The 27,006-nt window shown below is 34.3% G+C and overlaps 1 pseudogene; it reads left to right on the top strand.

Moving 5' to 3' along the window:
- Positions 1 to 26,204, top strand: part of LOC141543851 (small ribosomal subunit protein uS5 pseudogene) — a 104,183-nt pseudogene extending 77,979 nt beyond the window's left edge.
- Positions 26,205 to 27,006: the final 802 nt, after the last annotated feature.

Consider the following 27,006-nt stretch of genomic DNA (forward strand, 5'->3'; position numbering starts at 1 on the left):
CAACTCATACCCATGAATAAATTTAAAGGTATTTAAATGAAGTCAATTTAATAATCTGATATCTCTCAGTGTGTACATTCATTTTTGTTTGCTTGAGATCTCTCTCGCTCTCAATTTTCACTTATTGATACCTGTGTATATTAACCTGGCTAACTGACTCTAAGTAATGCTCAAGATCCTTTCTGCTTCCCTCAAGTCTTCCTGTAACTGAATGTACTAACCATTATGCCTAACAATCACAAATTTACTTACTGTCCTGTGATACTGTTGGCTTCTGATTCCTGAAGTGTATTAAGAAAAATAATTCATTTTCTTTATCCCATGTTATAGGAATGGCAGTGTGATTGGAATCTAATTCTGGATGGTGAATTTAGAAAATCTCAGCTTCTCTTCCCTCTCCCTCCTTATCCATTTCTAATCCAAATAATGCCATATTTGCATTTAATTTCCAAAGATTAATAATGACATCAACAATTTATTAATAGTTATATATTTCTGGGTGACAAATAAACAATTATTTGTTTTAACAGTCTCAAATCATTTTTATGGCATTCTATACTAAAAAAACATAAATTCTACATATATTCCTAAGAAATATACATAGGCTAAAAAAGTTATATACATATTATATCTCTTTTAGAGTATCTAAAGGCCAACAATCTTAATGATGTTATGTAAGCTGAAGTGAATTATAAATCTAAATTAAATATGCCTTTGATAAGTTCCATATGTTATAATTTAATTTTTTAAATAACCTGTAGAAAAGTAGTTCATTTTCTATCTGAAAATGACTTAAGGTCCAAGTAATTTTGCTTTTCTGTGACCCAAAGAGAGGCAACCTAGAATAATAGTTAGAGAACTGGGCCTGGAATTGAGGAGAGAGTTCTAATTTTATCTATGTTACTTCTTAACCGTGTGACCCTGGAAAAGACACACACGTTTTTTTGATTCTTAAGAACATCACTGGAATCAAATGTTAGAAATAAATTAGAGTTTATACCAAAGGAGAGAACTGCCATACAATGGAGAAATCAATGGATCTAGGTGTATTGACCTAAAAATTCTCATGAAAGCATATGTAATCAGATATTTTTTCACTTGGCGAAAATCTGACATTAAAAAAATAAATAAATAAAACTATACACTTATTAAATAGATCAATTTTGGTGAGTATATCACAAAATATTTTTTACTTTATGTAATATTTAATCGAAGGTTAAACAGGAAAGAATTTAGGGTATACATTTGTTAATGGATAATTTCTTCAAATAAAGTCCTGTGATAGCTAAGCCTGTAGTGGAGCTCCACAGCTATGACAGAGAAATATAAACTGGCAAGTCTGAGCAAGTCAGCAAGGCTTTGACCATTCTTGTGATGGTTCACAGGTCTGCAGAAGAGCCTGGCTAAGTTTAAAGAGACAAATCGCCCAGTTGGACGGCAAGTTATGAATTTTTCATCTATTGTAACTCTAAAACCATGTATGCAGTTTCAGAGGGATTATGTGTCAGTGGATTAAGTCTCAGAGTGGACCCAAAATCACAGTCCCTGGCACTGTGTAAATAGCTATTTCACAAAGAAGCTGCAAAACAGCGGAGTTTAGGTTGTAGGAGCAACTGCAAATAACAACTCATATTTCTTTAATGCTCTAAGGGCTGGACTATGAAGTGCTTTCTTTGTGACAATGCCGTGAGATACTAGTAGAGGTACAATTATTCCCATTTCTCAGATGTGGAACACATTTAGAACTTTTATCATGTCTCTATCGCTCCCTTTCTTGTAACTACTCTCACCTGTGTGCATACATACACTTGTGTGTTTATATGTCTGTATACTAGGTAAAAGAGGCCATTCTTTGCCTCATTTCTGATCTAGCATTAACACTGAATGGATATTGCCTCAGTCAAATTGAGACCCTTTAAAGATCTTAGCTTAAAAAGACCCAGGTTTCCATTGCATCCAGGGCCACCTCCAGTTGCCCTGATCTGGCCCCTGGACCCAGATGGCTCTGGAGGAGAAGACAAGGCAGGTGACCTGGCCCAGCCTCCCTCATTGACATCCTATCCACTTTCATGTCATGGCATCCCCTCCTGAGTCACGGTCTTCTCTGAGGACGAAGGACAAACAACTACAAAGGAAGCCAGGTAGGTCAGTGGCTGGAGTGGAGGAGGGAGGAGGTTCCAGGGATGGAGGAAGCCAGAGAAAGAGCTAAGAGGTGGAGGGCCTTCCTCATTGAATAACCAGGAGGACGGTATCATGGATCAAAAAGGGTATTTGGAATAGAAGGTGTAAATAGAGTATAAAAGGAGGAGGGGGTTTAAATGCCCAATGGAGCATTCTGTATTTGCTCCTGGAGTTTTGAGTCAACAGTGTCATGACCAGATCGGGAATTTAGGAAATCACTTTAGTAGCTGAATGGAGGAAGAATTGGAGTGGGGGGAAATTTGAGGCAGTCAGACTCACCCCAGGTTATTACAGCAAGTGAAGAAGAAGTAATGGGGGCCTGTATTGGGAGGGGGCACAGTCAGAGGAGAGAAGGGGCTATCTTCGAGAGAGGCTGCAGGGCTGGCCAACATCTTGGATATGGTTGGGGAGAGGTAGTGGAGGAGTCCAGAGACTCCTGGGCTATGAGCCAGGGTCAGTGAAAAGGTGCCTTTATATAATTACATATCATATATTTGTATAATATGACATGCAGAAAATAATATGATATACTATACTGCATAAAACCATGTAATATGCAATAATTTACCATCCAATAATTTAATATAAAACAAATAATTTGTACAATATCTATAGCTATGTGTATTTACAGATATACAACTGTTTATATATATGCATATACTTACATGTGTACAAACACATATAACAGATAGATAGATGCATATAAATATATGGGAAAAGAGAGGCAGAGATGCATACACATATACACACATACATATATAAACATAAATGCATATATACACACATATATATCAGATGCATATAAATATAAAGGAAAAGAGAGACAGACACACATATATACATATATACAGATACATATAATTGCATACACATATGTATACATAAATATACATGTATATGTATACCAGATAGATGCATATAAATATAGATGAAGAGAAAGACAGAGATGCACATATGCATGCAGGCACACACAAATATATATGTGCATACATATATTTATATATAAACAGAAATATATACATACAAACATACATATATATATATATATATATCAAATGCATATAAATATAGAGGAAGAGAGACAGACACAGAGATATACACAAATGTACAAACTCACACATTTATATTTATACATATATACATACATACACATATATAGACATAAATGACATATACACATGTATATCGCATAGATGCATATAAATATAGAGGAAGAGAGACATACAGCTGTAAATATAGACATGCACACACACACATATATATATATATATACACATACATATATATATATGTATGTATATATATATACACAAATACATCCATACATATACACATATATACATACATAAATGCATATATACATATATATCAGATAGATGCATATATAGAGGAAGAGATGAATGGACACAGAGATACACATACATACATACATACATACATACATGCATACATATAAATACATACATATATACACACATATAATAGATACATCAGATATAAATATAGAGGAAAAGAGCAATAAACAGATATATACATAAAGATACACACTCATACATATATACACTCATATATACACACATACACATAAATATATATATATATATGTATATATCAAATAAATGCATATAAACAGAGGAAGAGAAAGATATAAACATAGAGATGCACACACATAAATATACACATATACACATGTACATATACATAAACACATACATATACAAACACAGACACATATATAAAATATTTATAACCATTCAATCCTCATCGGTCAAATGGAAGGATTTTGAGGAAAAGGGCTATTTAAATTCAATAAATTTTCCAGAGACCCCTTAAGTGCCCACATGGTATGAAACAGTATTTCAATTTTGTCTTCACATCTCTCAAGTTATAGGCACATAATATGTATATAATAAAAGTATATTGAATGAAATACAGGCTCCCAGAGATGATGACTTACCTAAAGCCCCAAAGCTATTAAGTAAAAGAGCCAGAACAGAGGTCCAGGTTTCTGGCCTAATTATGTCTCTCTGAGAAGGGGGTAGGCTCCTCTGAAAATACCATGGGAAGTGAATTTGATTTAGAGAAAAGTAAGATATTTTCTGTATGATTTTTATAGACACATTTATTGTGCTTCATAGAAACATTTAGAGAGAGCAAAGTGGACATTTTTCGGTAGTGGGGCTGAGTATTTGGTCCCCAGGACGTCAGGATGGCCTCCTGCAGATGTTCAGCCAGAGCCTGGGGCTGCTATGTACTCAGAGAAATGTAAGTGAATTCTAATATTAGCTTAAAGAAAATGAAAACAACCCCAAATAGAATCCTACTGCAAAACATCAGAGAATATTCCAAAGTTGGAACAGATGTCTTGGGGGCCTGTCCTCTTCTATTTCACTGATAACCAAAATTGATGAAACTAAGTTTTTCAGTAGATTTCTTGCTATGCACCATTCTTTCCAATTGGAACGTTTACGTCCTCTCTTCCTGTGAAGTCTGAGGAAAGAGGGCCTTATTTTTTCTGAATGTTTCTCTGAACAGTCTGGTTTTGAATCTCTCAATTTCAATTTAAGGGAATTTGATCCCTGTCACTTCCCACTGAGATGTTCTGTTGCTGTTCAAAAACACTTATTCTGCCCCCACTTGTACCCATCAGGTCCAATGTTACAATTGCTAAAGAAAGAAAAGAACTGTCTTTTTTATTTTAAACTCCTGATGGGGTTATCTGAGAAGATCAGGCAATTTGGAGAGTCGTATTTTTAGAATCCAAAGATCTAGTAGAGAGACCTGTATTTGTGGTACGGAATGTATGAAAGCAATGGCCTCCAAAAGTTTTAATCTTTCACCTCTATTACTGATTTTTTTTAATAGTAGATAGGTTGGGTAAGGTAGGGAGGAGGATTTTCCCACTGCCATTAAGTATAGTCCCTGTTATGGATGCTAGTGTTGGATTTGGGTTAATTCTGCCCAGAGAACTTGATAAACTTTTGCAGAAGGAAAATTAGGAGCTTGCAAATAGGGGGAGCTGGGGAGTGTTAAACTGTAATGGCTGTAATGGATGTGATTGTGTTTAATATTAGTCCCTTGGCTGTCTATTTTGAAAAGGGTAGAATGTCACCCATTTTCTCGCCCTTCAATAGGTTGATTATATGGCATTTGGGGTCAAGTCAGGGCTCATTTCATGTAACTATATTTCAATTCTCACTTAATTTAGAATTAGATGGGATTTTCAACATATAGTCTACATCATTTAATGTACTAATGAGGAAATTAAACCAGAGAGTAATCTGCCAAGTGACATAGGAGTAGCAAGTATTTAAAATAAAATTTGACCCTGGACCTGAACATTCTTCTTCATTACACTTATAGACCTTTCTCTCACACCATTCACAGTCCCCAGAAAGCCTTGATCTCAACTTTTCATAGGGATCTGAAAACACATTTCAGTGCTAGATTTCAGGTTTGTTACCATTTTCTCATTCTCCTCTGGAGTGATTTTAAATTGCTTTGCACCTGATTCTAGGATTAAATAATAATTTTTCCCTTGACTTAGTAGTTGATCGCTTTGTTCAGAGCCCAATTATGGATCTTCTTTCCATTTTTTCCTCATCTAAGAGTCTGTTAAGTATTTGCATTACTCATTAGATTTTTATATATGTGCTATTGACATCTCTGGTGAACAAACTGTTCTTCTGGGAATGTAAGTCAAAGTGTATAAAGTTGGGCCTTGAAACTTACATGGAGATTCTTGTTCAGTTTTTATAGGATTTTGTGTGTGTGTATATTTTGTGTGCCCAGTATTTGTACCATTGTGTGTGTGGATATACATATAAATTGTTGTAGCCTGATATGTTTATTTTTTTCCTTGCTGGCTCTTTGATATTTATTGGAATAATGAATTCATTTTAAACTTTTCAAACAATCAAAAAATTGTTGTCCACTTATGAAGTAATTGCAAGCCCAATTCAATAATCTTCTCTTTCTCTATTTTATGCAAGTAAGCATCTAGATATATAAAATTTCTCCTTAATACCATTTTGAATGCATCCCACAGATTTTGGTATGTTGTCTCATTATTGTCATTCTGTTGGACGAAGTTATTGATTGTATCTATTACTTGCTGTTTCACCCATTCATTCTCTAGGATGAGATTATTTAGTTTCCAATTACTTTTTGGTCCATTTTCCCCTGGCCTTTTATTGAATGTAATGTTTATTGCATTGTTATATGAAAAAAATGCATTTATTATTTCTGCCTTTCTGCATTTGATTTTGAAGTCTTTATGTCCAATATATGGTCAATTTTTGCATAGGTCCCATGAACTGCCAAGAGGAAATTGTAATCCTTTCTGATTCCATTCAATTTTCTCCAAAGATATATAATATCTAGCTTTTCTAGTGTTCTATTTCATTTTTTAACTTGTTTCTTGTTTATTTTGTGGTTTGATTTATCTAGTTCTGAGAGGGCAAGTTGAGATCTCCCACTATTATAGTTTTGCTGTCTATTTCTTCTTGCAGTTCTCTTAACTTGTTCTTTAGGACTTTAGATGCTGTACTGCTTGGTGCATATATATTTTGTATTGACATTGCTTCTTTATCTATGGTACCCTTTAGCTAAGATATAGTTCCTTCCTTCTCTCTTTTAATTAGATCAATTTTTGCTTTTGATTGATCTGAGATCAGGATGGTTACCCTTGCTTTTTTTTAACTTCACCTGAAGCATAATAGATTATGCTCCAGCCTTTTACCTTCACTCTGTATGTATCATGCTCTACTTTAAATGTGTTTCAGATAAACAACATATTGTAGGATTCTGGCTTTTAATCCATTCTGCTATCTGCTTATGTTTTATGGGAAAGCTCACCCCATTCACATTTACAGTTAAAACTATGAATTCTTTATTTCCTGCCATCATATTAACCCAAGTTATACTTTTCTATTTCATTTTCCCCTTTCCCTCCTCCCCAATATTTTACTTATGAGTACTACTTGTCTCAAGCAGTCCTCCTCCTTTAGAGACCTTCCCCCTTTCTTATACTTTCTTCCTATTTTTCTGTTTTCTCTTCTATTTAGTTTACTCCTTTCATTTTCCCCTTTCCCCATCACACTTTTCTATAAGGTGAGAGAAGTTTCTCAGTAAAACCAAATTTATCTAATATTCTTTCTTTGAGGCAAATCTGATGACAGTAAGATTCATATAATATTTGTCATCTTCCTTCTTTCTCTCAATTGTAATAGGTTTTCATTGCCTCTTCCTGAGACGTAATTTCCCTCATTTTACCTCCACTTTGCTTTTTTTTTTTTTTCTGTTACAATCCTCTTTCCATCTGTAGTTTCTTTTTTATATTATCACAGCAAAATCAGATTATACATGTATTCTCTATGTATACCCATAACAGGAATGGTTCACAAGAGTTTTTTTTTTTCTTTTTAGCTTTTTATGCTTCTTTTGAGTTCTATATTTGGAGGTCAATTTTTTTTTTTGTTTGTTTAGCTCTGGTCATTTTATCAAAAAATAAATGGAATTCACCAATTTCAGTCAATGTCTATCTTGCTTCCTGAAAGAGAATGCTCAGTTTAGCAGGGTAATTTATCCTTGGCTCCATTCCAAGTTCCTTTGACTTTTGGAATATCAGATTTTAAGCCCCTTCAAAGAGCCTTATTGTGGCTTCTTTCTGGCTGCTTGTAATATTTTTTCCTTGGTCCAATAGGTTTGAAATTTAGCCACAATATTCCTTGGGGTTTTGATTTTGGGGTCTCTTTCAGGAAATGTTTGGTGAATTATTTCAATGGTCATTTTACCTACTGATTCTATGACATCTGGGCAGTTCTTTTTTATGATTTCCTGAAATCTAGGTGTCTAGGCTATTTTTTTCATCATGGATTTCAGGGAGTCCAATAATTCTTAGATTGTCTCTCTTAGATCGATTTTCCAGGTTGTTTTCCTAATTAGGTATTTTACAATTTTTTCTATTTTTTAATTTTTTGCTTTTTCTTGACTGATTCTTGTCTCATTGAGTCATTCATTTCAATTTGTTCAATTCTAAATTTTAGTGACTTATTTTCTTCATTTACTTTTTAAAATTTCTTTTTGTATATGTCCAATTGAATTTTTAAATGAGTTGTTTTATTCTATGGAATTTTTTTTTCCATTTCACAAATTTTGTTTTTCTGGGAGTTCTTCTCTTTTTCCATTGTATCAAATATTTCTTTTAATGATGTTTACACCTTTTCCAAACCCTCTTGCAGACTTTTCATTTCCCTTCCCCATTTTTCTTCTAGCTCTTTTAAAATCCTTTTTAATTTCTTCTAGGAGAGCCTTGTGTGGTAGGAGCCAATTATATCACCTCTTGAGGCTTCATCTGGAGACAATCTGCCTTTAGTCTCCTCAGGGTTTGAAATCTGTTCTTTTCTTTCACCATAAAAGCTGGCCATTTCCAGAGTTCTCTTTACTTTTTTACTCATTTAAAAAAAAAAATTAAGGTCTGCTTTTAGGGCAGAGGAAATTTTCCAAGCTTCCTTTATAAGCTGCAGTTTCCTCTAGTTTTAGGTCAGTGCTGTCTCATTCCCTATGCTGGGTGGGTGTGGCCAGATTCCATGAGATTCTGGTGTTCAGGGTTTACTATTTACCATTTGTGTTTGTGTTGGATGTTTTCTAACTTCTCTGCTGGTGTACTGGCTTGCAGCCAGGGCAGGATGGCCAACACTGTGATAGAGTTCTCCCTGTAGACTCTCCACCATTCGGAGTCCATACTACCACGGAACTTTGCACTATCTGTGCTGGCATTTGTGCTCACTGCTTGTGCTTGACTGCCTCCTTACCATTTCTGATTGAAACAGGCCTTTTCCTGGTGATCTTCAAATTTATCTTCTATTAGTAATTTGTTGCACTCTCAATATTTGTGATTTTTGCAGATGCTGGATTTCATAATTAGTGTGAGGGTAGTAGGAGAGGGTCAGAGAAAGTCTGTTTTCTCCACCATCTTGGCTCCATTCCTGAAAATCCTTTATGGATATCACTTTTATAGTGATTTTTTTTTCTGACTTCAGACCTGGCACTCCCCTGTGTCATCTAAATATCTAATAGTATTAATTCCTCATGTATTTAAAATTGCACAATAGGAAGAAGAATGGACATAAAGGATAGACCTTGGTCTTGGAGTCAGGAAGACCTGCGTGCAAGTCTTATTTGACATATACTGGCTTTGTAACCATGGAGGGAGCCCTTTGAGTGGCCAGCACACTGCTCTAAAAGTTTTAGTTAAAAATCAGTTGACAGTCTGCCACAGTGGAGAGTTTTTACTACTGAGAATATTTTATATGGACCAAATCACAGATGTAGAAAAAAATAGGCAAACAAACAAAAAAATTGAGAGCATGTAATGGTTACCATTGGGAGGAATGACAATTTGAGAAAGGTGGAAAAAGTAAACCCTTTTCTAAAGTTTCATAAAGTTTTAAATTGTAGACGTATTTTTAGTCCACAGTTTGGTTGAAATTTTGCTCTATCACTTTGTTGAGCTTAATGTGGCCAAATGGATACACCTGAAAAATTTCTATCCATTGGCTTTATTGTATTTTAATGTTCATGATCAAATTTTAGCCTTTAGTGCTATTAGAAATGGCATATCAAATGACATGTGTGATATGGATCGAAGAAACTGAGCCTACCAGCACATTATGGCATACTTAAATTGGATTGTAGAAGCAATGGGAAAATATTTAACTTAAGAGGGTTTTCTAGTTAGACCAGGTGGTGTGTGAAACTTGCTAAAGAGATGAATAATGAGCTCTTTCTCCATCTGTCTATATTTAAACTAACTCACTTTTCTGAGTCTAACATTTTCCCTTTCATCTGGCCAGCTTTAGCTTTCTAAAATACAAATGATTGATCTCATAACCATTTACATTGCTCTCAGTTTTCTCACTCATTACCAAAAGGGATTCAGAAAGTCTCACAGCATTTTAGATGAATCCAAAAGGAAGAAAAAGAAAATATATTTCATTCATTAAAGTTTTAGTTTCTTTTTGGGTCTCTGGACTTTTGGGAAAGCTCTAGGCATTTTCTTTTGCTAATTCATTTTAGAAGTTGTTGATATCCAGGGAAAATCTTATTGCCCTATTCTAACCTGGGTGTTGGGAAATTCGCATGGTCAGCACTGAAGAATGGAGTAGACTTATCTTTTGCCCCTGCCAGATAACAAGAATAAGTTTTGTTTTTAAAGCTAGAATTATATTCAATTTCAATTTTTCCTGGGAATAGTTTTTGAGCAGAATCATTATTAATTGACCATTGCTCTATTTCCAAAATTACTGAAAAGAAGAACTTCAGATACAACATATATTTTGATTAATTATTCACTTACCATTGTCTAGATAGCCACGAGTAGAGTTCAAATACCCATTTCTCCCTAAAATCTATGAAATTCAATTTCAACTGCTGCAGAGAAGCTGACAGAAGGAAATTTTGACTGGAATAAAAATTGCTCATATATCTTATTTCAAGCTGTCCTTATGAAGGTGCTATATGTAAAGAATAAAGAACTAGTCAAATGCAAAGTGTTGTTATTGTGCAATATTAAAATATATCTGTCAGGGTGAGAGTAGAATAAAGGCTAATGTCCTTGAGAAAACCAAATGAATAAGTAGGGCACTATTTAGACCTCTTTCAGCAAAACTATGATCAAATCATAGTTTCACATAGGCATTTGTGACTTAACCTCAAGTAACCTTTCTAACAAATAACTTGATCCTATGGTAGAATGTATATTCTTATCTATATCCAATTAAAATATAATTCATTTACATTATAATTTGCTCATAGCAATCTCATTAGATATTATTATTATTATTATTATTATTATTATTATTATTATTATTATTATTATTATTATTATTATTATTCCTGTTTGACAAATGAGGAAATACAAAGTCAAGGACAGAAATTTTCCAAGAGTTACAGAATTTAAAAGTGTCATGGCTAGGGTGTAAGACAAAGTTTTTTTCAGATTTCAACTCAAAAGTCTTTCTCCAATACTATGCTGCCCCTTGACAGTTACAGATAAAAATCCAAATATTAAAAGAGATACAAATGCCTTATGTTTCTTAGTTGTATTTTTTGCAAGAAAGTAATATATATATTTATAAATATGCATTTATATCTATACTACATATTATTCTTATGGTATGTATGATACACAAATATGACACATATAGACCTGTGATATGAATATACATAAAATTGTATGTAGAAGCATATGTATTTACATAAAGATACATACATACAAAACTATAAATGTACATATGTACATGGCACATGTGAACATACACATATATACATGTAGATAAATATGCATATGTATTGTCCCTGACATAGAATACAGTGTACTCTTACAAATATTATTACAGTGCTCTTACAAATATTATTGCAATTGACCCTTATAACAACTCGGGGAAGAAGGCATCAAATTCCAGTTGAGCAGTGGTGAAAAATGAAGCAAACAAATATTAAATTAGTTGCCCAAGATCATAAAACTCAGTAAGTATCTGAGGCTTTGAACTAGTCTTCCTCTAACCTGTCCAAGAATTTAATCTATTGCTCCAACTTGACCATAGGACATCTTAGGTTCCGAAGCTAGCTCTCTAGCCACCTTTCAATGAATCATTCTGATGGTTTCAGATAATGAAAATATGATCCCTGTCCCTTGTCCCAAATTTTGTCCAACATTATTTTCTGCCACTTTTTGGTTAGCAGAACATGAAGGTGAGCTTATCAACCTCATCATCTGTTTTCAGGAAGAGGTTAGATCTTGACAACTTAATTCTACTTGATAAACTTTTTAATGCACTATGCACAAGTTTGAGTTTGGGGATCAAATTTTAGCCTTTAATTTTATTGTCATATCAGATGATATATGTGATAGGGATCAAAAAATCAAAACTTATTAGACCATAATGACATGGAAGCACAAATTGAGGGGGGAAAGCATATTTTAAAATTTTAACCATTTTAACATCTCATAAATTCACAGAATGTTATAAATGGAAGGTGCTTCAGAGGTCACTTAGTACAGTAACCCTCTTTCACAAGTAAAGTGAGGAATAATGAATTTTAAAATTATCTGCTCAATATCTGCCATTTAGAGAAGCAACATTAACAACATATGGTAAGTATATGTCATATCACAAACTTGCTGATCTCATTCTCCCCGATTTTCACATTCATATGTGTATACCATCCCCCCCTCCCATGTTTTACTCATTACAGAAGATGGTAGTTGGCAAATCAAAAGTTTTTTTTAAAGTTTTTGTAGGACTTCCCAAGGGTGTAAAGTACACGACTGTAGTGCATTATATGTTTGTTGTCTGAGCACAATAATGGTAGTACATCTTTAATGAATTTTTCATGGAATTGAATAGAAGATTTGGTCATATCTCAGAAAGCAGAGTAGTGAAAATCAGTGGCTCATTCCACAAAAGATGGTAAGTGCATGTCATAATATTTTTCTCCATAGCCATACTAAATTATAAAGGTGGATTCTTACAGTGTAGAAACATTGAGGAGGAAATACCCACAGTACAAAAATCATAAGTTTTGTGGCTTTCTGTTCATGTAGCATGTCCCCTTTAAACAAAATTCTATAAGTGTAGGAGACAACATCTGACCTAAACATTGCATCTTCCCCAGCACTAACCCAGTAATATCTCTTCCATAGTGACTATTGAAGGATTATGTGTTTTATTTAACAGATAGAAGGTAGTGTCTTCCTTTAGAATATTTAGGTTGTTCAGTGGAAAAAGTACCAGGCATGGAGTCAGAAACCATTCTCTTCCTAAGTTCAAATCTTGCCTCAGTGATAGCTGTGTGATCCTGGGCAAATCACATAAGCCTTTTTGCCTTGATTTCCTCATTATAGAAAAGGAGATGGAGAAGGAAATGGCAAACCACTCAACAAAACCCCAAATGGTGTCATGAAGAATTGGATACAATTAAAAATCAACTGACCAGCACAATATCTTCCTTCAACTATTTTTACCCCATAAAGCTAAAATATACTAGTCCCCATCACTTGAAAAATCTAATTTTGCCCACCAAAACTGAACACATGCATGTGTATACGCACACAGAGCACATATGAATATAATATATAACATGCACACAAAAATGTTCATATATATTTATATATATGTATATATATACATATATATGTATATATATATATATATATATACACACACACACATACTCTAATACACATATATACACCTAGGATTAAAACTTGAAAGAAACAGAAGAAAGATGTATATACATTGTATTTCCTGTTATTTTCAAAATATTCTTTATACTTAACTACATCTCATCACATCAGAAGCCCAGAGAAAATTGTATGAGACTTGTTGTGTCTCCATTTCCCACATACTCTGGAAATGAATTCATTTTAGTAATTATGCTAGTATAAAATTGTGGCTGTCTTGTAGTGTGGCCTCTATATGTTAATTTTTTATTCCCAATTCTTCTGTGTTGTTAAGAAACAGCATCAATTGTTGAGAGTAGCTGATAAAAAATATTATTCTCATAGAAAAAATCTTAGTTGTATCTAAAGGCTTCACTTCTTGAACAGTGTAACATTAGGCTGATAAGTTGTAGCAACAGCATTTTTAACAGCAAAATCTCCCTATATAGGAAGATATCCCCTACTCTATAGAAACATAGTAAGGGAAGAAAGAAGTATGAAAGTATGTGGGAATAGATTAAAGTCATTTAGATGACTGTAAGGATTACAATTATCCTCTAAGGATGGAGTATTGGAATAATAAAAAAGGTCATGGATTGAAACCCACAAATCTTTCTCTCACATGATATTAACTTTCAAAATCTATTTTAAAATTTAAAAACACACACATTTGAACAGTTTGGATATTTAGGAATGATGGAGTTTTTCCTGCCAAATAAATGAAGAAATAAACAGTAAATAATGCACTCTACTTTTGTTTTTCATATTCATTTCATCAGCATTACTGTGTTAACTCTCATTTGTTATTATCTCTTCATCATATGGTTATTTTCTGAGTATTTGATTTGTAAATAGCTTAAATGCTGGGATATTTATGATAAACCTTGTCAACATTCCTGTGTGTATGTATGCATATAGTTTTAAATTAAATTATTCCTGGGAACATACACTATACACTTTTATATAGAAGGAGAAATGATAGTGTTATACATTACCTTTCTTTATGATCTTTCTTCTCCCCCCCAAGAAAATGAATATTTTAAGTAAAGCAGATGTATTGGTTAGGTACATTATATGTCATCTCTCATTCTTATCCCTTTGCATAGCCTCCTAAAATTCTGAGATAACTTGTCTCACATGTCACTTTCTGCCAGATATCTCCAGCATTTTGTTCCCTTAAAATCATCTTGTAGTTATTATATATTTGACATTGTAGTGTCCCTTAGCATAAAATAAGTTCCTTGAGGACTGGAGCTTTTATTCAATTTCCATCTTTGTCCCTCTAGAACCAAATATAAAATGTGTTTAAAATGTGCTTGTTAAATCGACTTGCCTGAAATTATAGGGAATAAAGAATGTTCCTATTTATTATTTTGGCACTATGAAGTCTATAATTTATTATAAATTTACTCTAATGAAAATGCTTCATAATTGTCTCCATACATTGCATCATTTTTGGACCTAGATATTGACATGATTAAAGGTCAAATAGTTGGACTTACTCCATGGCAAAACTTAAGGAATAGTATGGAGATGTTTTGTTTTTCATTTATATAAAAGACTATTAATGACTGTCTCTTAGGACAGTTTGAGGACATTTTGAATAATTAACTTGAAAATTGAAAGAAAGTAAATTTGAATCCAGACATTTTTGGAAACTTGAAAATTTTGAGATAAGTACACATTCCTAATGGAATGGAGTTATGCTATACATAATAACAAAGAGCCAAGTGCCATCTAGGATTCTCAAGGAGAAAAAGAGAGACAGAGACAGATAGAGAGAAAGGGGAAGAAGGGAAAGAAGGAAAGGAATAGGGAAAGAAAGAGTGGGGGGAAAAGAGAGACAGAGACAGAGTCACAGAGTCAGAAATAGAGAGAATCTCAAAATTGGAAAATGAAATAAAGTTTTAAAAAAATCATAGTATGTTAGAGCAGGAATCTTAAAAGTCATCTTTTTTGACCTCTTCATCCTAAAGTTGAATAAAACAAGACTACATGATAAATTAATCGGTAAATAGCCAGAATTCTCTGCTGGTATCCTTATGTCAATTCAAGGCAGACTACCACCATATTGGGCAAACTATTCATAGTGAATCTATGGAAGTACATGGTTAATTAGATAAGTAGACATCGATGGATCTGTGCCATAGGAGAGAATGCTTATCTTGATAAAATCTCAGATACATCTGTATAAACTGATCTTATTCAAGATCATAGCAGCAGTGAGCCTTTGTAGTTTTTGTAGCCAGTGGCTACAATCTTGGGATGAACTCTGTAGCATGGGCCTGACCTTGGAAATCCCAATGACCAGTTTCATAGTCTGTTGAGGAATGATGCATTTGGAGACAAAGTGTGTTGTTCTGGCTATTTTCTAGCAAGCTCTTCCTTTATTTTGTATCTGGTTCTAAGCTTTAAGGAAGAATGGAGGTGATATAATGAATTAACAAAGCTATATTCCCCCAATCTTATTACTAGGAGAAACAATGCAATATGGTAGTACCTGTGATATTGTTTACTCAGGAGTTGCTGTCTGATTATTTTGAATGGGATATGTGGGAGATTTTTAGATTTTTAACATAACTTCTTTAGTTTAATTACTTAAGCTATACCCATTGCTGGCTTAGCATTTGCAATTTCATTCTTTCTTGGCCATGAAACGTAAATAACTGCCAACTTTTCTTCCTGATTTAAACTCCATGCAGTATACACTGTGAAGAGAGCTCATGTCTGCAGTTCTTAAAATTTGAAGGTCAAGAGAAATTTAATTTTATAGAGTTGACCTTTAGAGAGTAGTGGGAAGTTTACAAAAAGCTGTCCATAAATTGTCCCTGACAGATAAGGAGCATTAATATTATTAGTATACCCATTTTGCAGGTAAAGAAACTCATAGGAGTTAAATAATTTTCCCTAGGTGAGAGTGGTCAAGAAACTGAGATTTGAAGTTGTCATCTGAAATGAAGTCCATTTGTATTATCTATTTTAGACTCAAAAACAAATGATGAATTTGAAAAAAGTATTTCCAAGATAATACACCTCTGTTACATTATATCATCAAAATAAGAAATTATGAATTTTGCTATAAACTTAAAGAAGAGGAGAATTGAGATAATTATTCATTTTTGTTCATGAAAAACTTTAAAAACTCCTATCAAACTGATCTAATTTTCCACAAATATTACTTATGTATTATTGACACTAAACATGGAAACTTTGAAGCTTTATAACACTGTTGTTATCAGCTCAATTCTCCTTCTAGCCGAGTCTCTAAAATCCAGTTGTGGGTCTTGAGTGAATGGAGGTAATCCTTTTAGAACTAATACTAATAATAATGTCAAATTTTAAATAGCATCATAAGACCTGTAGAATTATTTTTTTTTATTTAGTAGGTTTTTTTTTACTTACCAGATATATGCATGGGTAATTTTACAACATTGATAATTGCCAAACCTTTTGTTCTAATTTTCCCCTCCCCCCATGGCAGGTTGACCAATACATGTTAAATATGTTAAAGTATAAATGAAATACAATATATGTATACATGTCCAAACAGTTGTTTTGCTGTACAAAAAGAATTGGACTTTGAAATAGTGTACAATTAGCCTGTGAAGGAACTCAAAAATGCAGGCAGACAAAAATAGAGGGATTGGGAATTCTATGTAGTGGTTCATAGTCATCTCCCAGAGTTTTTTTTGCTGGGTGGAGCTGGTTCAGTTCATTACTGCTCTACTGGAACTGATTTGGTTCATCTCATTGTTGAAGAGAGCCATGTCCATCAGAATTGATCATCATGTAGTATTATTGTTGATACCAATGATCTCCTGGTCCTGCTCATTTCACTCAGCATCAGTTCATGTAAGTCTCTCCAGGCCTTTCTGAAATCATCCTGTTGGTCATTTCTTACAGAACAATAATATTCCATACTATTCATATACCACAATTTATTCAGCCATTCTCCAATTGATGGGCATCCCCTCAGTTTCCATTTTCTGGCCACTACTAAGAGGGCTGCCACAAACATTCTTGCACATGCAGGTCCCTTTCCCTTCTTTAAAATCTCTTTGGGATATAATCCCAGTAGAAACACTGCTGGATCAAAGGGTATGCACCAATTTGATAACTTTTTGAGCATAGTTCCAAGCTGCTCTCCAGAATGGCTGGATGTGTTCATAATTCCACCAACAATGTATCAGTGTCCCTGTTTTCCCACATCCCCTCCAACATTGCATATTATCTTTCCCTGTCTTTCTAACCAATCTGACAGGTGTGTAGTAATATCTCAGAGTTGTCTTACTTTGCATTTCTCTGATTAATAATGACTTGGAGCATTTTTTCATATGGCTAGAAATAGTTTCAATTTCTTCATATGAGAATTGTCTGTTCGTATGCTTTGACCATTAATCAATTGGAGAATGGCTTGATTTCTTATAAATTAGAGCCAATTCTCTATATATTTTGGAAATGAGGCCTTTATCGGAACCTTTGACTGTAAAAAATGTTTTCCCAGTTTATTGTTTCCCTTCTAATTTTGTCTGCATTAGTTTTGTTTGTACAAAAACTTTTCAATTTGATATACTCAAGGTTTTCTACTTTGTGATCAATAATGATCTCTAGTTCTTCTTTGGACATAAATTCATTCCTCTTCCAGACCTATAGAATTCTTTATGATCTCATTATATTCTCACAACAATCCTCTGATGTATATATTATTAATTTCTCTCAATTTACAGATTGACAAAGAACTAGTAGTTTGCCCAGAGTCATATAACAACTAAGATCCTGAGGAAGAATTCAAACTCATTTCTCTCTGAATTCAAATCTAACATTATTAGCCACTAAATATATTCTCTCCCTCATCCCAGTGTCCTCCATTTATTTCTAAAACTGCTTGCCATCTATTTATTGTAGATGGTTAAAAATTGAACATGCTGGTTTTTCATTTCCCAGCAAGCAGTCAATGATTTCAATGATGACTTTGGTCTGGGAAGTAAAGAGCTATCAGGTTATTATTATTTTTAATTAGAGAATTTCAGTTCAAAATAAGGAACCATGAATGAAGTTCTCTCTAAAGTGGCAGGATGGTGATGCTGAAAAATGCAGTTTCTTATAAGACAATTTATCTCTAAACTTTTCATTTATCTCCTAGATGTAAAAAGCAACACATTTTGTTTTGTTCTATTTATTATCTCCAATCCTGGATTACTCCTTAATTAGTATTTTTAGTCTTGTTTGGGATCCCTCAAACACCCTATTACTTATTGGGCAGTCCAATTGATGAGAACAGGAAATCTTTTTTGGTTGTGATGAAACATTTTAAGCATCTATGGTTTCTGAATATTTGCTCCTGAAATAGCTGAGGCTTTACCTCAAGAGAAGGAAAGAAGATGTTGAGTGTCAACCACTGGCATCTCCTATTGATAGAAATTCAGAGGAACACTGTACAGATATTGACTAGGATAGGTATCTAACCTGAGATTCCTGAACTTATTTGTTTTAATATTTTGTTAACTAAATTTCCATGTAATTGGCTGCCTTGACAGTTAGATGTACTTTATTTTATGTATTTACAAACAGTTCTCTGAGAAGGGGTCTTTCTATAGACTTAACCAGACTGCCAAAGGGGTCAATGACACATAAAGGGTTAGTAGTCCCCAAACAAGGTTTGTAAAGTGAGCATACAGTTGTGTCCTACTCAAGCCACCAACATTTCCAAACATATTCCATGTTTTTAATCTGCCTCTGTTATCTCTCAATAACTAGATAAGAAGGAATGGTGCTTCAGCATAAGCTGGGTGGTCCTGAACAAATCACTTACTACTGTTTGCTTCAGTTTAATCATCTGAAAAAATGGAATAATATTCCTTACTTTACAGGGTTATTGGAAGGATCAGATGAAATAATCTGTGTACATGGTTTACAAATCTCAAATCACTAAATAAATGCTAGCTGTCAGTAGAAAAAAATGGAAAGAATAGGCAATCTGGACTTGTAATTTCATTATTTTAAGACATTCTTAATATGAAAACTCTTTATACTGGTGAAGAACAGTAACTGCTCAACTTTAGTTTTAGAGAGTTGTCTGTGGTCTTGAGAAGTTAAATTTAGTCAGCAATTACAGGTCATGTCAGAAGCAGGACTTCAGGTTACCTGTTCCTGACACTAGGGCTGGCTACCTCAGTTTTGTTTTAACCTAACCATCTGAAATAAAATGGGCACAGGTCATTGAATGTCAAGAATATACATTCCTTTCACTTTTAGAAGAGATATGCTTTTGTAATTGGTATAGTTTAGTGTAAGAAGGAAGGTTGATTGTGTACATCATTGGAATAACTCTCCATCCTATATAAAGTAAGGTATAAGAAGCAGGGCTTTCATGTGTTTGTCAGGAGAGAACATATATTGGAGGGTTCACTAGATATAAATATAGCCTAGAGCTCTCCCTTGGGTGACAGGAAGCTGGTTTAAATTGAGGAGTTCCCATTCTCTGGGGTTTGTATGAAACCTTCAAGTTAGTTGGAATTAGGATTTCCATGCTTTGCAAAGAAGAAGAAATGTTCCAGTAAGCTCTGGAGAGAGGATGGATTTCTCAGTTTCAGTGTCAGCCCCTTCTTCCACCCCTCCTGAGCTTTGGAAGGTCTAGAGGATTTGGGCTTTTTGCTCAGTGTTCTAAGATTATCCCCAGTGGCAGTGTCTACATTGGGAGCCAATGACAGATTGAACAACATGAAGAAAGTAAATTTGAGGATCGTCCCATATCTACAATGCATCTGGGGGAAATGTCTTAAGCACTCCAGCAAAAGAACTTCTGGGAGCTGTGAATTATTATCTTAGCACATTTGCTTTCCAAGTGTGAGCCTGCTTTCCCCTGGGCTCTGTAATATGCATGTGTGAGAGTGTCACAGCCTTGTGGGGGAATGTTTTGTACCGATAATACTGACATGCTAAAATACCTCTTTCTAAAAACTAATTAAAGTCTGTCTTGCTAGTGGATATCAGTTGATAATCATAGTGGGAACTAAAGAGGTGGGACCTTGTAAGCTATAGCACAGACGCACAAAAAAAAACTCTATTCAGCTCCTCAAGGTACTCCTATTCTCTGAGGGGACATATAGCATCCATGTCCTGAGGACAGAGCCTCCAGGAGGAGTGGGAGTTAGAAGAGGATGTTCAGAACTTGTTCTACATTAAGCTAGTTATTTTGAGGGTGCTGTTGCTTCTATATCGAAATTGGGAATGAAAAACAAACTGTCAATCAGAAAAATTGGGTGTTTTGAGCATTTTTGTTTCATGTTCTCTTTTATATAAGGAAAAGTAGTTTTGTGCTTTTCTTCAATCCCTTGAGAGGAAATTTCAGAAAAGTTTCAAGGTTAAGCTGTTTTCATTGCTTTGTCTTTGATTTTCATTTCTGTATTTCTTGGGTGGATGTTTAATTCATTTGGATACAATATTGAATAGATATGAATTCCAAACTGATAGCTGTTCTCAATCAAGAAGAATGATCTTCAGATGAGAAATGGAACAAATATAGTTAAGAGACAATTTAAACTTCGGGCAGGTGGAGATGGTAAGAGAACACCTCCCTGCTTTAAGTGAGTTTGGGCCTTCAGGACCATTACTTTACAGAATACTGGGAAAAAAAAAACCCAACACACACACACAAAAATAAGGAAAAGTAGCAAACTATAAAATACTGAACTGGAAAAAAAATGGGTATGTTCTGAGATCCAACATGGCAATTCCACGAAACATTTATATTTCTCCTTAGATCTCTTCCAGAGTCCAATATGGCACATTGTAGTTTGTCATTGAAAGGACATTTATTAAATGCCTACTATACACCAGACTCTACTTTAATCACACATAGTAAGCACTTAACAAATGCTTGTTGAATTTTAATTTAGAAGCAATGTGTAGATTCTCTAATAGAAAAGAAAAAAAAAAAACTTGCCTGGGGAATTTCACTAATATTTTCATTAGAAAAGCACATTCAAATAGCATTCTACTTCTTTCTCTTTATTTTCTTACTCTTTTCTTTCTTGTTTTCCTTCTACCTTCCCAATCCTTTTTTCCTTTTTTTTCTTTTTGCCTCCCATTTTCTTTTCATCCTTTCCCCTTCTTTCCCTTTACTTTTTAATTTATTTCCCCTTGGGAGATTCTGGAAAGGTGGCAGAGTAAGTTGGTAAATTTAAAGCTTTCCCAATTTCTTCCACAAATAGAACAAATTTGTGCCTCAGGGCAAACATAGGCTGATGAAAAATCATGGGGACTGATACAATCCAAAAAGATCTGAAGAAAGACCTTGGGTCCAGGATTAACCTGAGTGAAGTAGAAACACCTTAGCTAACTCTGCAAGAAACATCTAATGGGGAGCCTCAGCAGAAATCACAGGCACTTTCACCTCCCAGACTGTTTGTCTAGTGGAGGAAGGCTTTGAGTTGATGAAGAGGAAGTGAACCTCAGCCGAGTGGGAACTTCAGGTCCAGCTGTGTTCCTCAGATGTGACCCTAGTCAGAACCTGTTGAATGCAAAGGCAAGGAGGGAGGGCCACTGTTGGAGAAGGGAGCTCTTTGTTTAGGGTTCCTAGTCAAAGTGGAGAGCTGAAAGGAAGGCATCACTGAGGCATCATTACCTACAATTCGAGGTGCTTATACTAATATTTCTTATTAAAAAGAAAAATGAACTGGCAATGAAATATTGAAACATATTATGGGAACAGGGAACACTAGGGCTCATCTTCAGAGAAGGATACTTTAGTTAAAAAACAACAACAACAACAACAACAACAACAACAACAAAAAAAAAAAAAAAAAAAAAAAAAAAAAACCTTCTACCCCAAATAGTAACCCTACCCATAGAGAAATTATAGAACTCAAAAAAAAATTTTTGAGGAAAAAACCCTAAAAGAAAAATGAAAACCATCCAACAAAAACAAAATTAAGAAAAATTAGTTAATCAGCTAGAAAAGGAAATACAGAGATTTAAAGACATAAATAATTCTTTGAAAATTTAAAATTGAGCAAGGGGAAGTCCAGTGAAGCTGTGAGAGACCAAGAAATAACAAAACAGATTATAAAGAATGGGAAAATAAAACAGAATGTGAACCATTTTTTAAGAAAAATGACAGATTTGAAAAAGAGACCAAGAAGAGAAAATATAAGAATAATTGGACTGCCAGAAAGTTGTGGTCAAAAAGAGAACCTTGACACAATAATGCAGGAAATAATCTAAGAAAATTGTCTTGAAGTGATAGAATATAAGAAGAAAGTACAAATACAAAAAATCCACTGATCACTACCTCAATGAGATCTTTTGTGGAAAACACATGGGAACATTATTGCCAAATTTCAAAACGCCCAAATCAAAGAGAACAGTCTTCAAGAAACAAGAAAAAAATTTCAAATATGCTGAAGCTACACTTAGAATTGTACTAGACTTATCAGCAGCTACAATAAAAGACCACAGGTCTCAGAATGCTATCCACCAACAATCAAAAGAACTATGTCTGTAGTCAAAAATATTAAATCCAGCAAAATTATCTAAAATTTTGAAATAGAAAAAACAAACATTCAATGAATTTGTAGATTTCCAGGACTTTCTATCAACTAAACACAATCTTAACAGAAAATTTAATATATAACAACCAATATGAAAGATCAATTTTAAGGAACTTAATATAGACAAATTGTTTAAACATGGACAAATTATTTATGTTTTATATATATGTATATATATATACATACATATATATATATATATACACTGCCTACTATATATCAGTGGTCCTCAAACTTTTTAAATAGGGGCCAGTTCACTGTCCCTCAGATTGTGGGAGGGCCGGACTACAGTAAAAACATAAACTCACACTCTGTCTCTGCCCCTCAGCCCATTTGCCATAATCCGGGGCCCCATAAATGTCCTCAGTGGGGCTGCATCTGGTCCGTGGGCTGTAGTTTGAGAACCCCTGCTGTATGTACTATATGTTTAAGATTCACCTCAATAATAGGGTAGCTCAAAAGAATGATTGGCAGAGTAAAGGTAAAAAAAACTGTATTATAAAAATGAGGTGCAATGAAAGAATATTCACAGAAGCATTAGAAGGGGGAGGACTCATAGTTCTGAAAACCTGTTTACATTGGGAATGGCTTTAATAGGCAATACTACTATAGTATCCTGCAAAATCTATAAAGAAATGAGAGAAATGACAGAGTGATGGGGAAGCAAAGGGTGAGGAAAGAAGACAAGGGAGGGATCCCTGAATGGGGAGAAGCTAAGTAATAATAAGCCAAGTTATGGAGCAGAATTTAATCACTCATCCAGGACAGGAAAGATATGTGTGTATCTGGTGTATGTTTTTTTTTATATATGAGTATGTATCTATGTGGTTGTCTATATATGTATATATAAATATATCTTTTCTTAACTGCAACCTGCTTGAAGGTGGGGGGGATGAAAGGGGAGACAAATAATAAAGTAAATAAGATGCATAATGGAGAACCAAAGAACAATTTACAAGGAAGTAAAGAAAAAGTGGAAATTCATGAATATAATTTCTTCTACTAATACATGTACTTTCTTATCTCTAGTAATTATCTAATAATTTGTTATTATATATTTTGCAAAGTTCTCTTTTGTTTTTACTTTGTTTTGTATTTCTTTTGTTTTTCTTTGTTTTTTCAAATAAAAAATTAAAAAAACAATATTTCCCTTTTCTTCTTCTTCTTCTTCTTCTTCTTCTTCTTCTTCTTCTTCTTCTTCCTCTTTTCACTGTACTTTTCCTTCCCTTTCACTTTCTCTTCTATTTTCTTTCTTTTCTTTCCATAACCCCCATTTTCTCCCACTCTCTCCCCTTTTTCTTCTTTCCCCAATCCTTTTCTTTCCTTTCTCACATCTTTTTTTCTTTTTCTTCATTTTACTCTTTCCTTCCTTTTCACATTACCCTTCCTTTCCTTTCTTTTCACTTTCATTGCACATTACTTTCCTTGTCCCATTCCCTCCTTTATTTCCATCATTTGTTTTCTTTTACTTGCCTTTTCATTAGTGTTTCCCTGTAAACCACTTACCTTGATGCCATACAGTACTAGTTGGTTCACTATTCATCTTGACCCTTTAGTCTCAACTGCCCAGTCTGCATTAAAAGACTTATATTTGAGAGCATTTTCCGGAGGATTGTGAATACCTGAAGAAAAAGTAGCCACCAGCTATCTTTAATCCACTATCTTGTTTATTCTCTGGATGACTACTGTCAACTGAGGACAGCTTGCTGGTTTACTTCTATCAATATTCATACTCTCAGATGCTTTATAAAGATAGGAAAATCCTCAAAGTTTGATATTTAGCTCAAAATATACTCAAAAGTTTTGATCCTTATCATGAACTAGAAATTTCTCCAGGTACTTCTGGATCAGATCTATCACATAAAGGTTTCATGAGATTCAGTTCTTATTCTTTCTAACTGGGTAGATGTATGTCCTAAATATTTGTTCTCCCAGAATTTTTGCTCCTACTCTTCAGTAATATAATGAAACCCAGAGACAGTTTTCTATGTTATTTTAAAGTAATAAGTGGACTTTTCCATATGGCTAATTGCTACAAATTTTCATTACTTCCTCTATTTAATTTTATTGCTGCTGTGTTCAGTATTAGCAAAGCTTTCACATTGGATTTTTAAGGGTGACTTTTAGATGTATTTATTTCACACATTCTTTATATTATCAAAGAGAATTAATACACCTACATTTGATTGTTACCAGGTTGGGGGTACAGTGAGGGAAACCCTGGAATTGAATAAGCTACTTACTGTTCACATTCACTTTTCCCCCTATTATTACAATATATTATATACTTAGTTTTCATAGGACTATAATCTGATAAAAAAAAAAAAAAACATCGAGAACATTTAGGCTGATCATCTTCATTCTCAGAAGTAAAATATTGTGGCCAAAATCATTCCCATAGTCAGTAGCAGAATTAAGTTTCTAACTCATATTTTATGACTGATTTCAGAACTATTCCAACCATGTCATTACAATTATTTACATTATTTTTATCAAGGTTGGGACTAGGGCTATGGGATTTGAGGAAGAAAGACCCAGGGGTGGGTTCCTGTCATTAAGCTGGGCTTGTTAGTTAAGGATATGATGATCAAATCTTTAGAAAAGATTGATCTTTTCTCTCTTCTTATCAAGGAGTCTAAGATCATAGACTTCTTCCTGAGATCTTCATTGAATAATGAGATTCTGAAGATCATGGCAGTGCAGAAACAAACTAGATCTGGACAAGGGATCAGATTCAAGGTATTTGTAGTCATTGGCAACTACAATGACCATGTTGGCCTGGATCTCAAGTGCTCCAAAGAAATGGCCTCAAATATTTGTGGTGCCATCATTCTGGCCAAATTGTCCATCATTCCTGACTGATGTGGCTACCGGAGGAACAAGACTGGCAAGCCCCACACAGTGCCCTGCAAGGCCACTGTGCTATGTGGATCATGGTTTGCCTCATCCAAGCCTGTAGAGGTACTGGTTTTATCTCAGCTTCTGTACCTAAGAAACTCCTGACAATGGCTGGAATTGACTGCTATAGTTCTGCAAGAGGCTGTGTTGCCATTCTGGGCAACCGTACTAAAGCTACCCTGATGTCATCTCCAAAACATATGGCTATCTAACCCCTGACTGTGAAAGGAGACTGTGTTCACCAAGTCTCCCCATCAGAAATTTACTGACCAGTCTTGTGAAAACTCACGCTCATGTCTGTTCAGAGGACCCAGGCAGCTACTCGTAGCAACCACATTTTTTGTTAATAAACAAGAAATAAATTGAACTATGCCTGTTAAAAACAACAACAACAACAACAACAACAAGCAACAAAACAACCTCAAAGTTCCATATGTATTAGTTTTTAATGTGTAATAAAATAAACATGGATACAAGAGAAAAAAAAAGAAACTGAGGAAGAAGAAAATATATATAACCTGGAAGAAAGGAAGGTAGGAGAATACGGTTTCTGGAGGGGTTGCTATAAGAGTTGAACTCTAAAAAAAGGCAAGCATTCTGAAAGGTGACAAGGAAGAATTCATTCCACATCCAGTGAATAGCTTGAATGAACACACTGAAGAAGATGTAGTATCAAAATTTGGGAATAGTGCTCCAGTTTGGCTTAAAAATACATTTCAATCTTGTAAAGCGTGATGGAAGAAAGATCTTAAGTGGCAAGCCAAGTATTTGCATTTCATCATGGATGCTGGATGGTACAGTGGATGTGGTGCCAGGTCCAGAATCAGGATATTTGAGTTCAAATCCAGCCTCAAATGCTTAGTAGCTATGTGCCCCCTCATTGTCCCTTAATCCTGTTTGCCTCAGTTTCCTCATTTGTGAAATGAGCTTGAGGGGAAATGGGAAACAATTGGGAAACCCAAAAATTAAGGTTAGAATCGAAACAACTAAACAAGACATTTGTTTAGTGGGAGATAGGATATTTGAACAGTAATGTTTTTGTCACCTGAGTGGAAGACAGGTTGAAAAAATAAGTATGGAAGGTGGGAGACAAATTAGGTACATAATTTTATCAGCTAAAAGATGAGAACCTCAAATTAGGTTATTTGA

Source organism: Sminthopsis crassicaudata, chromosome 5 (assembly GCF_048593235.1).
Source record: "Sminthopsis crassicaudata isolate SCR6 chromosome 5, ASM4859323v1, whole genome shotgun sequence".
Classification (NCBI taxonomy): domain Eukaryota; kingdom Metazoa; phylum Chordata; class Mammalia; order Dasyuromorphia; family Dasyuridae; genus Sminthopsis; species Sminthopsis crassicaudata.